The 14,376-nt window shown below is 46.5% G+C and overlaps 2 long non-coding RNA genes across 3 annotated transcripts in view; both read left to right on the top strand.

The window, feature by feature from the left end:
• The window catches only part of LOC103348734 (uncharacterized), an 89,218-nt gene that overhangs the window by 15,243 nt on the left and 59,599 nt on the right, over positions 1 to 14,376 (top strand). The window contains exon 4 of one of the 2 annotated variants that reach the window (XR_007920706.2): positions 13,015 to 13,419. The exons of the other annotated variant lie outside the window; for it this stretch is intronic. This is a non-coding gene — a long non-coding RNA (uncharacterized lncRNA). Of the gene's footprint in view, positions 1 to 13,014; positions 13,420 to 14,376 lie in introns of those variants that run through there. 2 annotated transcript variants of the gene reach the window in all.
• LOC138849186 (uncharacterized) lies at positions 4,134 to 9,457 on the top strand. The gene is made up of 2 exons (XR_011387618.1): positions 4,134 to 7,963; positions 8,508 to 9,457. It is a non-coding gene; the product is annotated as an uncharacterized lncRNA (long non-coding RNA).

Raw genomic sequence — 14,376 nt, 5'->3', positions numbered from 1 at the left:
AATAAAAGTTAAAAAAAAAGTGTTACATCTGAGTACTTCGCTTAATTGGCATCCAGAGAGTGACTGATGAGCAAGACTGCTGTTAATCAACTCTGAATCTCCATGGCCAGTTTTCTTTTACCTTCTACGATAACTGTATGTTTAGGGGCTGTCAGGAAGTCGTATAAATCCCTTTGGGAGTCCCACGTTCTAGAAAAGTTCACACATGGAAAGATAATAAGCCATGTAGCTCCTTGGCAGCCACGTTCCCCTAGGATGGGGTTCGTGAATAATGGTGCTTGGCTAGGTTGAGAGACACTGCCTACTGCGCTGCAAAGTGAAATACCTTTCCATTCACCAGGAGTATCCTTTACTTTGGGGTCTTGAGATAAGGGTTGTGAATAGCTCATTCATTCCTTTGCCTTGCCTAAGGAAAACCACATCTGCTTTTTATTTACTCCAAACATCAGATGGAGAAAAAATGATCACCGGAAAGAGAATAGCAAGCTGTATGCTGTGATGTATGCACAGTGATTTTTGTGCCATTTGTCCTTAAAGATTTTGTTTATTTGAAAGAGTTACAGAAAGGGAGAAAGGAAGGAAGGAAGGAAGAGAGAAAGGAAGGAAGGAAGGAAGGGAGGGAAGGAGGGAGGGAGGGAGTGAGGGAGGGAGGGAGGGAGGAAGGAAGGAAGGAAGGAAGGAAGAGAGAAAGGAAGGAAGGAAGATCTGTTGGTTCACTTCCCAGATGGCTACAGTGGCCAGGACTGGGCTGGGCTGGAGCCAGGAGCCAGGAGCTTCTTCCAGTTCTCTTACATGGGTTCAGGACTCAAGCACTTGGGCCATCTTCTCTTGATTTCCCAGGCCATTAGCTGGGAGCTGGATCAGAAATGGAGCAGCCAAGACTCGAACCAGCAGCCATATGGGATTCTGGCATTGCAGGCAATGGCTTTGCCTGCTATGCCACAATGCTGGCCCATGATTTCATTTTTCAGGTGAAAATGTTAGTATGTAGGGTCATTTCTATTATGAAACCAGCAGTAAAATGATATCATAGTTTTATTTGATATACTTCAGGTTCACACCTCTCAGTCATTAAATTGTCACTGAGAACTCACACATATATTTAGAATTTTATAGCAAATGAAAATGCACCTTAAGTTGTTTATCTCTGTGTGCTTGACTAAGGGAATGAAATTTAACATTAACAAATCTGTATGATTTTCCAGTTGAGTACAGCAGTCTGTAATGTGATTTCAGACTTTCCTATTTAAACAAGATGTGAGGCTTCAAGTTCTTGGAAACATTATCCAGTCTTAGCTAAAGCTGTGCAGATACTTTTGGGCAATTTAAAATAAAATAATATCAAAATTCTTTACCTTTTTTTCTTTTAAATTGATTCTCATCCATCATTGAAAATTTACCACTGGATCATTTCAAATTCTCAGGATGACCATATTAAGAAATGCTATTAAATAATGAGAAATGTTTGTATTGTTTCCTGATGCTGCTGGCATGAAATGACTGCAAACTCAGTGGCTTAGAATGCCATAAATTTATTTTCTTTGAGTTCTGGAGGTATGAAATCTGAAATGAGTCTCAGTAGACTAAAATTAATATGTCAGCAGGGTCATGTTCCTTTGGAAATTTATTTATTTTTGCTTTACGAGAGAGAGAAAGGAGGGAGGGAATGAGATATATATATCTCATATATATATATGTATATATATATATATACACATATATATATATATATTCACTGCTTCACTCCCCAAATAGCTGAAAAGGCCAGGACTGGGCTAAGCTGAAGCCAGGAGCCAGGAACTCAGTCTTGGTCCCCCAGGTGAGTGTCAAGAACCCAAGTAGTTGAGCCAACACCTGCTGCCTCCAGAGCACACATCAGCAGGAGTTGGATCTGAAATGGAGTAGCCAGGACTGGAACCAGGCAATCTGATATGGGATACCACTGGTGACCCAAGTCGTCACTTAAGCTACTACACTAACTGCCCACCTGATTATATTCTTTTGAAGCCTCCAAGGAAGCTTTTTTTTTTTTTTTTTTGCCTTTTTCAGCTTTCACAGGGTGTCTGCCTTCATTGCCTGTGACCCCTGATCTCATTTCCAAAGCCAGCAGCATCAGGCCCAGGCCTTCTCATTATGTCATTTCCCTGGCTCACTCTCTCCTATCTCCCTCTTCCACTTCCTATAATTACTTGGGGCCCATAAGCCAGGATAGCCTCCCTAGCTAAGGTCATCTGATAAGCAAATTTAAACCCCTCTGTAGGTTTACTTCTCCTTACCCTATAACTTAGCTATTTCATAGGCCCCAGAGTTTAGGATTCTGAGGGAGCTCTTCTGTCTCCCACAGAGGTTAACAAGGAAAATGTATTACTCAGAGCAGCATCGATCTTGTGAGCCAACCATAGGTCAGTGCAAATTTAGATAAAGATGTGAGTTATAGTTAAATTGCCTCTTAACATAATTCATAGCTTGTGTACCTAGAAATTGTGGGTTTTGGTGTTTCACAAAACTCAGGCTTTACACACTACCTTCATGATATTGCCACATTCTTATGCTAGTATTCATTGAATATTTTTCCTTTTCATCAACTCATTTTAAAAAACGTAATGGGGCCGGCACCGCAGCTCACTAGGCTATCCTCCACCTAGCGGCACCGGCACACCGGGTTCTAGTCCTGGTCGGGGCGTCGGATTCTGTCCCGGTTGCCCCTCTTCCAGGCCAGCTCTCTGCTATGGCCCGGGAGTGCAGTGGAGGATGGCCCAAGTGCTTGGGCCCTGCACCCCATGGGAGACCAGGAGAAGCACCTGGCTCCTGCCTTCAGATCAGCGCGGTGTGCCGGCTGCAGCGCACTGGCTGCGGCGGCCATTGGAGGGTGAACTAACGGCAAAGGAAGACCTTTCTCTCTGTCTCTCTCTCTCTCTCTCTCTCACTATCCACTCTGCCTGTCAAAAAAAAACTTAATGACTTTTTGAAAGTATGAATATAACAGGAAAAAAGAGACAAATAAAAACAAGTATAAGAGATACATGTCGTGGTCAGTTGGTCCAAACCCTCAGAATGTAGAAGACTGGGAGTGGAATATAAGCTGTGAGCTCTGGGTGATGATGATGTAGGATAGATTTATCAGCTGAAACACATGGAACACTCTGATGGGGGATGCTGATAGTGGGGGACATTGTGCACATATGGGGACAATGGGTATGGGGAATATCTCTGTACTTTGCTGTCAGTTTTTGCTGGGAACCAAAAACTGATTTTAACAAAGTCTTTAGACAAATGTGAAAGTATGAAGAATCTAGGCAGAGAGTCAGGTAGCTGCCACCAGAGTTGGTGGGTGGTTTGAGTGCAAGGCAGAAAGAAGGGTGTCTGGGATTGGCCATGCCCATCCAGGGAGGCTGAGGATAGGAAGCTGCAGAATGGCAGTGCCCACTGCCCAGTCAGCATCCTGGAGGAATGCAGTGGACTGGTGAGGAGGGAAGTGTCGCTCCCCCTCTTCATGGAGGAATGACACTAAACCCTGCCTAGGCTTCATATCCGAGTCACGGCACCATTATGTCGCTCCCCGTCTTCGTGGAGGAACGACACAGGACCCTGCGCTGTTCTTTTGTCTGCTCGGCCCTCCCCGGGTTTGCTGCTGGTTCTTCCCGGGTTGGCTACCGTCCCTTCCACCTCCGTGGAAGGGTGGTTCCCCCTGCCACTTTCCCCACTTCCACGGGGGAGTGGCACACCGCCGGCCGGCTCTCTCAGGGGCTGCACAGGTGTTCCTTCAGATAGATGTTCCTGGTGCATGTTGTCTCTCTCCTCCTTTATAGTCCTCTTCCACCAATCCCAACTCTGCTACCCACACGCCGAGTATGCTGCTCTCCTCCAATCAGGAGCAGGTCCTACAGTTTATTGGTTGAACTGGAGGCAGCTGTGTAGAAGCTGTTTCCTCCTCTCCCAGTGCCATTGTGGGAGAGCAGATGCATAGAATAAGTCTTAATTCCAGTAACTTAGTCTAGTCCGAGTTGCTCCCAGTTGCTCCCCACAGGAAGGGCACCAGCCTAGGAAGGCTATGTTGAACATGCAGGTGGTGGTGTTGGGGGGGAAACAGGGGCTGATGGTGACAGGGGTGAAGGGGGTGGGTGGGACTAAATATGGGGCTGCAGATAGGAGGCCTGTGACTGAAGAAGCATGGGCAGCTGAGAGAAGAGTCCCTTAAGTCAAGTAGTTCTTCTCTCTGTTGTTTGTATATGCAGGCTGGTGCTGTCATGGTCACAAGAGATTGCCGGCACTGGCCAGAAACTCCCACTTTGTCTTTGCTTTCTTAAGGCAAGAGGGAGAATGGAAGGCGAGTGTTGGGTTTGAGTTGTGGGAGAGACAGGTAGTGTTAGAGGTCAGGTGGGGAGTTGGAGTGCCAAGACTAGAACTGAAGCTGTGCTCCAGAAGCAGACAGAGGCTTGGCTGTGAGAGTAGCAGAGAAAAGAGGCTACTGAGGGAGAGGCATTCCTTTGAAAGAAGAGAGTGGTGGACAGAGAAACTACTTAGAATGTCAGATGGGGCGGTCATGATGTCAGTTTCCAGGTAAGGACATGGACAAAAGGGCCCAAGCCTGCAGAAAGATCTGGGAGGAAGAAGAGCACAAAAGTGCTCTGAGTTTGGTATTTAGGGAGGATTCCTAGCTACCAGCGTGTATGCTGTCACATAAAATGTTCCACCATGCTCTGCATCCCTACTCGACTGTCACTGGTAGTCTGCTTCCCCCTTTCTCCTCCACTATCATTGTCACAGGTTTCCTCCTTGGGAGAATGCCTGTTAGGGGTTCCCCTGCCTTACAATAGGCTGCTACTGGCAGGCTGGGTACAGCCTGGCATCCATGTGCCCCAAACCAGAAGATTGTGGAGACTGTGGACCATTGAGAAGAGGGGTCCCAGGGTGGGAGAGTGGACAAGCTGCATGGCAACTTTCAAGGGAAAGAAGTGTTTGTGGGTTGTTTGGTAAGTCTAGCTGATTACACCACCATCACTCAAATTTGTGACTGTACTAAAAACCACTGAACTGTGTGCTTGGGAAGAATGAATTGTATGAAATGTGAAATACATTTCCATTAAAAATATTTATAGGTTGGCCAGTGCTGCGGCTCAATAGGCTAATCCTCCACCTGTGGTGCAGGCACCCCAGATTCTAGTCCCAGTTGGGGCACTGGTTCTGTCCCGGTTGTTCCTCTTCCAGTCCAGCTCTCTACTATGGCCCAGGAAGGCAGTGGAGGATGGCCCAAGTGCTAGGGCCCTGCACCTGCATGGGAAACCAGGAGGCAGCACCTGGCTCCTGGCTTTGAATTGGCGCAGCAAGCCGGCCATTTGGGGGGTGAACCAATGGAAGGAAGACCTTTCTCTCTGTCTCTCTCTCTCTCTCACTGTCTAACTCTGCCTGTCAAAAAAATAAAATAAAATAAAAAAATACTTATAGGCAAACATGAAAAAGATTTATTGAATATTTACCGTGTGACAGGTACTGTTGTTGGTAATTTGATAATTAGCACATCCCAAAACTGGTGGGAGAATTGCTATAGAACCTCTCAAGCTGGGGCCTCTTGGCTAATAGGTAGAAAGCCAGTTGATGACCTTGGGGTGGTAGAAAGAAGGAGGTATTTATTGTACAGTGCAGAGCAAAGAGCCAAGAAGCTGTTGCCTAATTCTTGGACTTCCAAGGCTGTCCAAGAGTTTGAGTGAAGGTTCTTCTGGAGTTTGGGCTGAGAAGTGTAGGTTTATCTTGTGTCCAAGTTCCTGATTGGTTGGCCATGCTTATGCACTGCCTTTGAGCAGTCAGTGGTGCCGTGCTCTTTAGGGAACTTTTAAGATGGCCAAGTGGGGTTCATTCAGTCAGGGGACCCCACATAGGTGGTAGTTACACCTTGCTCAAGGTCTGGAGTTCCTAGAGAAGAAATCCCTTGAGACAGGGCCAAACATCAAGATGTTATCTACTGGAGGAACAAGTGACTTTGTTGCTGCAGTGACTGGAAACTTGTAGGGCTGGCTACACTATTCCCTAAATTCAGTGGAGTAAGTGATTGATTTGCTATCAAAAAGGCAGGGCAACAACATTTCAAGCTGAGGGAATGGAGGCTAGGAGACTGAGGCACAGTGGACCTTGGCATCTGTATTGGAACAACTGCATTGGAGCTCAGTTTGAAATTCATTAGTGACTAAAACAAAAATCCCTGCCTTCCTGGAGCTTAATGTTAATGGGAGAAGTCCAGTGAACTTAGTTCACACAAGTGTCAGAGTAGGCGCTGAAAGAGACTTGAGTAAAATTTCAGGTGGAGGTACAAGAGCCAGGAAAGCAAAAATGGAGCTGTGAAAAATGGTGAATGGGTTGATCTTGGGGGGGAGAAATGACAGTTTCCTTTTCTGAATCAAGAGAAAACAAAGAGATGGTTGGTGGGGCCAGAGCTGTGGCACTGCTGGATAAAGCCCTGGCCTGAAGCACCGGGATCCCATATGGGTGCCAGTTCAAGTCCTGGCTGCTCCTCTTGCAATCCAGCTCTCTTCTATGGTCTGGGATAGCAGTGGAAGATGGCTTAAGTCCTTGGGCTCCTGCACCCACATGGTAGACCCAGAAGAAGCTCCTGGGCTCCTTGTTTCAGATCGGTGCAGCTCTGGCCATTGCAGCCATCTGGGGGGTGAACTAGCAGATGAAAGACCTCTCTCTGTGTCTCTACCTCTCTCTGTAACTCTATCTTTCAAATAAATAAAATAAATCTTTAAAAAAAAGCAAACAAAGAGATAGTAGGCCTAGAAGCTGCAAAATTTTAAGGTCAAAGCACAGGAAGCCAGCTGTTTTCTATCTGATGGTGTTATCTCCATGAAGAGGGATGGAGCTTACTTCCTATGCTGACTTCCCTTGTGTGCATAGAGGACTCCATCATGCTCTCCCCAGGACAATGATCTAGTATCTGGGTGTCTGGCACCATTGATCACAGGTGAGGATGTCCATCTGTGCAGTTGTTCTTGCCTAGGTCTCTCTATCCCACCAGGGCAACTAATGGACTTTTCATCAAGCTATTTAGTCTTCCCTTGAAGGCTGTGAATGGTTGCAAAAACTCACTCTGCATTTTCAAGTGCCCTGTGTCCCTGCTCTTCATTAATAGCTCAGTAAAAATCTGGAGCATGATCATCTTGCCAACATTTACTTCATTTCCAGAACAGGAGTGAAGGTGGGTTACTAGGCTGTGTTTCAGTTAGTGGAAGGATACAGTAGACTATGCTATCGTGCATTTTTGTTTGTGGTTATAAAATGCAACCTAAGTGATTTAAGCAGAAGGCTTTAAGTTGAACAGGACTCTCCTGGGTGGAAATACTCCTAGAATCCACTAGAGGGAGCTATATTGCCATTGAAGTAAGAGTGGCACTAATGAGATATGGATTCCTAAGTTTTCAGAGCATGTATTTTAGTACATTTCCCCAGATGAACAGGAGAAAAGGAGAGGATTTCTAAAGTTTGTCTCGGCAATTTTCTTCAGAGTTGAGGGATTACATGTAGGGATGCTCAGTTATTGGCAGGCTCCTGGAAAAGGCATGGAATAGTCAAGGTTTATGGTGCATCAAAGGTCTCCCTGAGCATATCAAACGTCTTTAAAGCAATTCTGTTTGTTTGGTTTTGATCTGATGTGGCTTTTCCAAGGCTGGAATTCAAAGCTGCCTTTGCTTTGTCTCTGCTGTTCATTTTCTTGGCAGTGGTAGGAGAGGGTTCATGCTGCCTAAACTGGGATAATCCTTGCTGGGAAGTGCCCTCCTTAGATGCATTTCCTCCTTTGGACAAGAAGTCCCAGAAGACTGAATGTTTGGTTTTTTGTCTTCTTTACCTATGAAGAGGCAAAGCTGAACTTCTGATAACTCCACAGATGAGGAGCAGAGTGCAAAATAGTATGTATTTGTGTTTGGAAATTCATACTCACTGCCTCACCTCCTTAGATTCATGTGCTCAGGTGTGGGGAGCAACTGGGAGCAACTTGGACTAGACTAAGTTACTGGAATTAAGACTTATTCTATGCATCTGCTCTCCCACAATATGGCGCTGGGAGAGGAGGAAACAGCTTCTACGCAGCTGCCTCTTGCCAACTTGAGTGATGATCTCCAGGAGCTGATCCTGCTCCTGATTGGAGGAGAGCAGCGTACTCAGCGTGTGGGTAGCAGAGTTGGGATTGGTGGAAGAGGAACATCTAAGAGGAACATCTAAGAGGAACACCTGTGCAGCCCCCTAGAGAGCCGGCCGGCGGAGTGCCGCTCCCCCGCGGAAGTGGGGAAAGCGGCAGGGGGAACCGCCCTTCCACGGAGGTGGAAGGGATGGTAGCCAACCCGGGAAGAACCAGCAGCAAACCCGGGGAGGGCCGAGCAGACAAAAGAACAGCGCAGGGTCCTGTGTCGTTCCTCCACGAAGACGGGGAGCGACATAATGGATCCGTGACTCAGATAGGAAACCTAGCCAGGGTCTAGTGTCGTTCCTCCACGAAGAGGGGGAGCGACACTCAGGGAGACAGAAATCTTGATAATTTCAACATAAAACGTTATTACTAGAGCATGTGTGAGTTTGATTTGGCTTCCTTTCAGAAATCTTTTGTATCTCTGTACGTTTGCACATACTGTTGGTTAATGATATTTTCAGGGCTTGACATTCTGAACTCTGCTCCATTCTCAGAGCTGTTACTTCCATGAGTCTTCCCATTCACCTTCCCTTGCTTCCCAGTCACAATGTTCTTCCAGTGATTTGTCTTCCTCTCCAGCTTCCCCCGTGGCCATCCTCTACTCGGGAGGCTGTATTGTGAAGATACTATAAGGGTACAGGCAGGAGACATTTCAGCAGGGCTCAAGTCCCAGTTGCATGTGATCTAGAGTGAGGTGCTGAAGCTCTCTGTGCCTTAGTCTCACATGTTGCATAGCGGGGATAGTGATAGTGCCCACCTCACTGGATTGCTGTGAAGATGAGTTCATATGGGAGAAATATCCCCACCTGAAGTGCTTAGCACCAGGCTTGTTTCACATTCCAGCCTTTTTCAAATTTTGGGATATTTTCAAAGATTTTAGCATTTGAGCATCCCTGGTTTGGAAGTGCCTGGGCATTTTGGATTAGGGGCACTCAACCTGTATTTATAAGGGGCTTATAAGTGTTTTGGCCCCTGCCACCCAGAGTGAGACCCAGGTGAAGTTCCTGGCTCCTGACTTTGGCCTGGCCCAGCCTGGCTGTTGCAGCCATCTGGGGAGTGAAGCAGCAGGTAGAAGATAACTCTCTTTCTCTCCCCCTCTTTCTTTCTGTAACTCTGACTTTCAAATAAATAAATCTTTAGAAAAGGGGAGGGGGGAGTGGCTTAGATATAGGAAACATACTTTCAGTATTGGCTGATTTTACTATTCTCTTTCCCCTAGAGACTGTCTTTTTGTTTTAAAAATACTTATCTGTTTGAAATGCAGAGTGACTTAGAGAGGGAGAGATGGGGTGAGGGTGGAGGAGGAAAGAGAGATCAATCTATCTTCTAGTGGTTAATGCCCCAATGCCCACAACAGCTAGACCTGGTCCAGGCTGAAACCTGGACCCCATCTGAGTCTTCCGTAGGAGTGGCAGGGGCCCATGAAATTGAGCCATCTTTTACTTCCTTCCCAGGTGCATTAGCAAGAGCTGGATTGGAAACTTCAGGACTTGAACTAGCATTCTAATCCTGCCCCTGGAGACTGTCTTTGTGGAGGTCATCTATACTCCAAGTCTCCACTATCTCCTTCATATTTTCTCTGAGCTTTCTCCTCAAACTTTCTAGACAGATGCAAGAGTTTCTGATGCACTACTCCTGCTTGCCTCACCGTGCTAGCCTGTGGCTTCTCTCCGCCATACAGAAAATGTTGTTCTCATGTGACTTGAGGGCACAAGGGAGAAGTCTCATCATCCATGTAGGAGGGAGAGATTTGTGTCTAAATCTCATATGTTCAATACAGAGCCTAGCACAGCTTAGGTAGTAAATACATTAAATTCTGTATGAACAAAGGCATAACTTCTATATGAATGGGAGTGCTTTCTTGTTCATAGTCCTTAAGCCTATCCTTAATGTGTTGATTAGAAATAGCATGTTCCGGCCGGCGCCGTGGCTCAATAGGCTAATCCTCCACCTTGCGGCGCCGGCACACCGGGTTCTAGTCCCGGTTGGGGCGCCGGATTCTGTCCCGGTTGCCCCTCTTCCAGGCCAGCTCTCTGCTATGGCCAGGGAGTGCAGTGGAGGATGGCCCAGGTGCTTGGGCCCTGCACCCCATGGGAGACCAGGAAAAGCACCTGGCTCCTGGCTCCTGCCAGGATCAGCGCGGTGCGCCGGCTGCAGCGGCGGCCATTGGAGGGTGAACCAACGGCAAAGGAAGACCTTTCTCTCTCTGTCTCTCTCTCTCACTGTCCACTCTGCCTGTCAAAAAAAAAAAAAAAAGAAATAGCATGTTCCACAACATAATTAAAATGTGAAAAATGTTATAAATAAAATGCCACCACTCTATTTCCAATCTTCTTTCTCACATTTCATAGGTCCTTTGGGAATTCTCTGTGTTAATATTGCTCAAACTCGCTCTTCTTGGTCTGGTGCCTCCCCACTCCAACTCCCAAAGTGGTCTGTGATTTCTTAGAATGCTAGGGCTATGAAAGAAGCAGAGAGAAAACCAGATCTTCTTTAGAGATCAGGATGTGGGAGAGGCAAGGATATTCTTGCATTCAACGTACATTTACATTATGTAAGACACTAGCAAAGGTTTCTAGGAGTCACAGGTTATACTTGAGGATATGAAGGAATAGTCACAGGGAAGAAGAATTGAGCTGTGCCTTGAAGATGTGAGGATTTATTCTGCCCACGTGAATAGGGAGGAAATTTGAAGCTGAGACACTGCATCTACCAAGGCTCAAATGCTATGGGGTTATGGAGCTTGAATTCTCTCTGGGGCATGGAGAGCAGTTGACTCAGGCAAGAGATTCTGAGGAAGCAATGGTGGAAATGTTGAGGAAGGGATTGCTTCATTTTAGAAGACAACAGGACCCAGTTATGAGTTGGGAAGGAGAATGTAATGTGAATAAGTTGGAGTAAACTGAAGTTTTTAGCCAGGGTTTCTAGAAGATTTTGTGTGAAATATAAAATGTAGGAGGTGGGGTAGCTTATTTGGAGAGTTGGGATAGGGGTAATTTTAAAAATTTATTTATTAAGAAAAGGGGAGGGGAGGAGGAGGAGGAGGAGGAGGAGGAGGAGGAGAGAGAGAGAGAGAGAGAGAGAGAGATCTCCTATCCGCAAGTTCACTGCTCAGATACTCAGTGGCTGGGACAGGACTGGGCTGAAGCCAGGATTCAGGAACTAAATTCAGTTCTCCCAAGTGGGTGGCAGAAGCCCAGTTATTTGGGTTATCACTGCTGCCTCCTAGGATTTGTATTAGTAGAAAGTTAAAGTCAGGAGCTGGAGCTGGGTATTGATGTGGGACAAGAACGTCTTAATAGAAATTTTAACTGCTGGGATAAACACCCACTCAGATATGGGAGAACTAGTCAGGGAGTTTGCTAGGGAAAAATGAGCTGGGAGTTTTCCCCACTGTTTCTGTTGCTGCAGCCCTGCACTGTAACTCTACCCCTAACATGTCAGTCCAGTATGCCCACTTTCTCAAGATGCACCTGCATCTCATCCACAGCTGGGAAGGAGGAAATGCCATGATGAATGAGTGGAATTTAAACTCTGTGCAGAGGTGCCGTGGAACTCCCCAAAACCTTATGCACACTAAACTCCACCCCTTTTGAATATTTAATCAGGGTACCATCTCCTACCCTGTAAAGGGAACTGCGGCATGTGGAAGTAGCCCTTTTGGCTTCATACCCTTGCTGCTGGCTCCCCTCTCCCCTTCTCCCACACTCTGTCTTCTAACACATGTTTCTGGCCCTCACATGGCAGGTGTCCCCCATCATGGGGTTGCCTGCAATCATGAACATATTCACACTCTAGCTTTCAGTAAATTCGGCTGCCATTTGTGTTCCTTATCATGACTCTGCTTTGAATTCTTATCTCATGCTGGGGCAAGTGATGTTGGAATTTGGGGTACCATATGATATCACTGTGTGCTTATTAATAAATTCCCAATATAAATAAGCCTGTGTGGGTTCTTGCCTAATGATCAGAGAAGAATTCTGAATACCGGCACAAATGAATGAGGCAGCATGATACATTTTAAGCTTTTATTCAGTGGGAGAAATGCAGAGGAGAGTGAGGGCCCTATCTAAAAGAGAGAGAAATCTGGATTCATACTGAGCACCAGGAGCCAGCCACATGGAGGAGCATGCAGGCCAGGAAGCATGAGGTTGGTGGCCCGAAGGCCACGCACCCTAGAGGCTCAGAGCTGCATGGGCCCATGCTGGCAAAAGGCCAGAAAATGAAAAAGGGCTGGGCATACCATGTCCCAGGCTTTTAATCCACTTTCAAAGGAGAGTGGTTAATTAACTTGATTGGCCAGTGGACACAGGTGTGGTCAGAGTGGGGCATGAGGTCACACAGGGGCGTGGTGAAGGCATGGTCTTCCAGCTCACAAACCTAATCAGTTTTTCCTGTATGCCTGTCTACATCACAAGGACTTGAAATAAAACCAGGGAAACTTATTCCCATATCACTTCAAGGCAAGGATGATTTGATATTAGGGCATACACAGTATGAGTTTCCAGACACATGTGCATATAAGACTGTCATGCCCCGAGTTGGACATGCTGGGCTGGAAGGCAGGAGAGGAGCTCTGCGTGCAGCTGAGGAGGGGGAGTGAGACCCCTGGGAGGGCTGCTCAGGAGAGGTGGCAAGGGTCAGATGTGCTCACCAAGGGTGCAGCCATCTAGTAAGCCTTACACTTTCCAAGATTGTTTTAAGGGAAACCATATTCAAGGTAATAATCACCTTCATAAGTACTGTTTCCTAGAACTGACTTCCTGGGCAGTCATCCGAGGTAGAAGTTCTCTTTGCCACTTTTGCTTCACAAAATCTCTTTGCTTATGTTACAGTAGAGAAGCATGCCTTCACCCAGAAGGGATCTCCCATGGGGGGCATTTTCCTGAGGCTTCAGAGTCAGCAGGAGAGCAGGCATGTGGACAGTCCCATCATTCCTGTAGTCAAGGCAAGTCAATCTCCCTTCTAATTAAGGGTACAGTCCCTAGGCCCTCCCCATGGCGCAGCAGGTTAAACCATGTCTTCCAATGCCATATCAGAGCACTGGTTTGAATCTGTTTCCAATTCATCTCTCTGCTAAAACATTCAGGGAAGCTGTAGAAGATGGCCCAAAGTACTTGGACCCCCAACACCCATATGGGAAACCCAGATGGAGTACTCTTGGCTTCCACTTGGCCCAGACCCAGCTCTTACCAGTGGATAGACTCTTCTCCCTCTCCCTCTCCCTCTCCCTCTCCCTCTCCCTCTCCCTCTCCCTCTCCCTCTCCCTCTCCCTCTCCCTCTCCCTCTCCCTCTCCCTCTCCCTCTCCCTCTCCCTCTCCCTCTCCCTCTCCCTCTCCCTCTCCCTTGCTCTGCCTTTCAAATAAATAAATAAATCTTAAAGGAATACAGTCCCAATAAAGTTGCACTTTTGGTTTTTATTTTATTTAAAGATTTATTTATGTAATTGAAAGGCAGAGTTACAGAGAGGCAAAGGCAGAGAGAGTGAGAGAGAGTGTCTTACCCCCTACATGGCCGTAACAGCTGGAGCTGAGCCAATCTGAAGCCAGGAGCCAGGAGCTCCTGGAAATGAAGCAAGTAGCTTTGTTACAAGGCCTTTCATTTCTGTCGATTAAAAACAGCATCATCTTGGGAAAAATTGCACTGAAAATGCATCAGTATCTGGCCCATGAATCAACTGTGTAGATGTAGAGGTGATGGAGCCATCTAGTTCTCCATTCCTGCTGACTTAGCCACTGAAATTACATGGTTAGTTGTCTTCGTTCTGATTCTTTATGCTTCCTCTGATTATTATGTGGCTTCCCATGGATCTTTGTCCCAATGTCCACATGATATCTGATCCACTGGGCTGCTGTGTGTCTCATCGTCTATGCATTCTTTGGCATTCTTACTTATGAATCAACATTGTGGGAGTTCAGTTGTGAGACAGATTTCTGAGACAGCAGTCATCTGCTAGTTGATATTTTCTGTGTGTACACTGAGTTGTGGGGCTTTCCCTGATTTAACGCCATCATTTACTGAGATGCTAGGTGGCTGGTGTTTTTGCTAATAGTATTTCCTCCTCAAATCACCTGGCTTTTTGAATGACAGTGTCTGGTTTGGCTGTCCCATTTCCTCTTGCCTGATGTCTTTTCTTCTAACTTTTCCATTCCATTCCTGTCTGATGAGACAGTTCACAGCTTATAGCTGTGGCTCCC

This window comes from Oryctolagus cuniculus, chromosome 3 (genome assembly GCF_964237555.1).
Source record: "Oryctolagus cuniculus chromosome 3, mOryCun1.1, whole genome shotgun sequence".
NCBI classification, from domain to species: domain Eukaryota; kingdom Metazoa; phylum Chordata; class Mammalia; order Lagomorpha; family Leporidae; genus Oryctolagus; species Oryctolagus cuniculus.
Note: the sequence above shows the minus strand (reverse complement) of the source record. Positions and strands in the feature narration are given on the sequence as shown.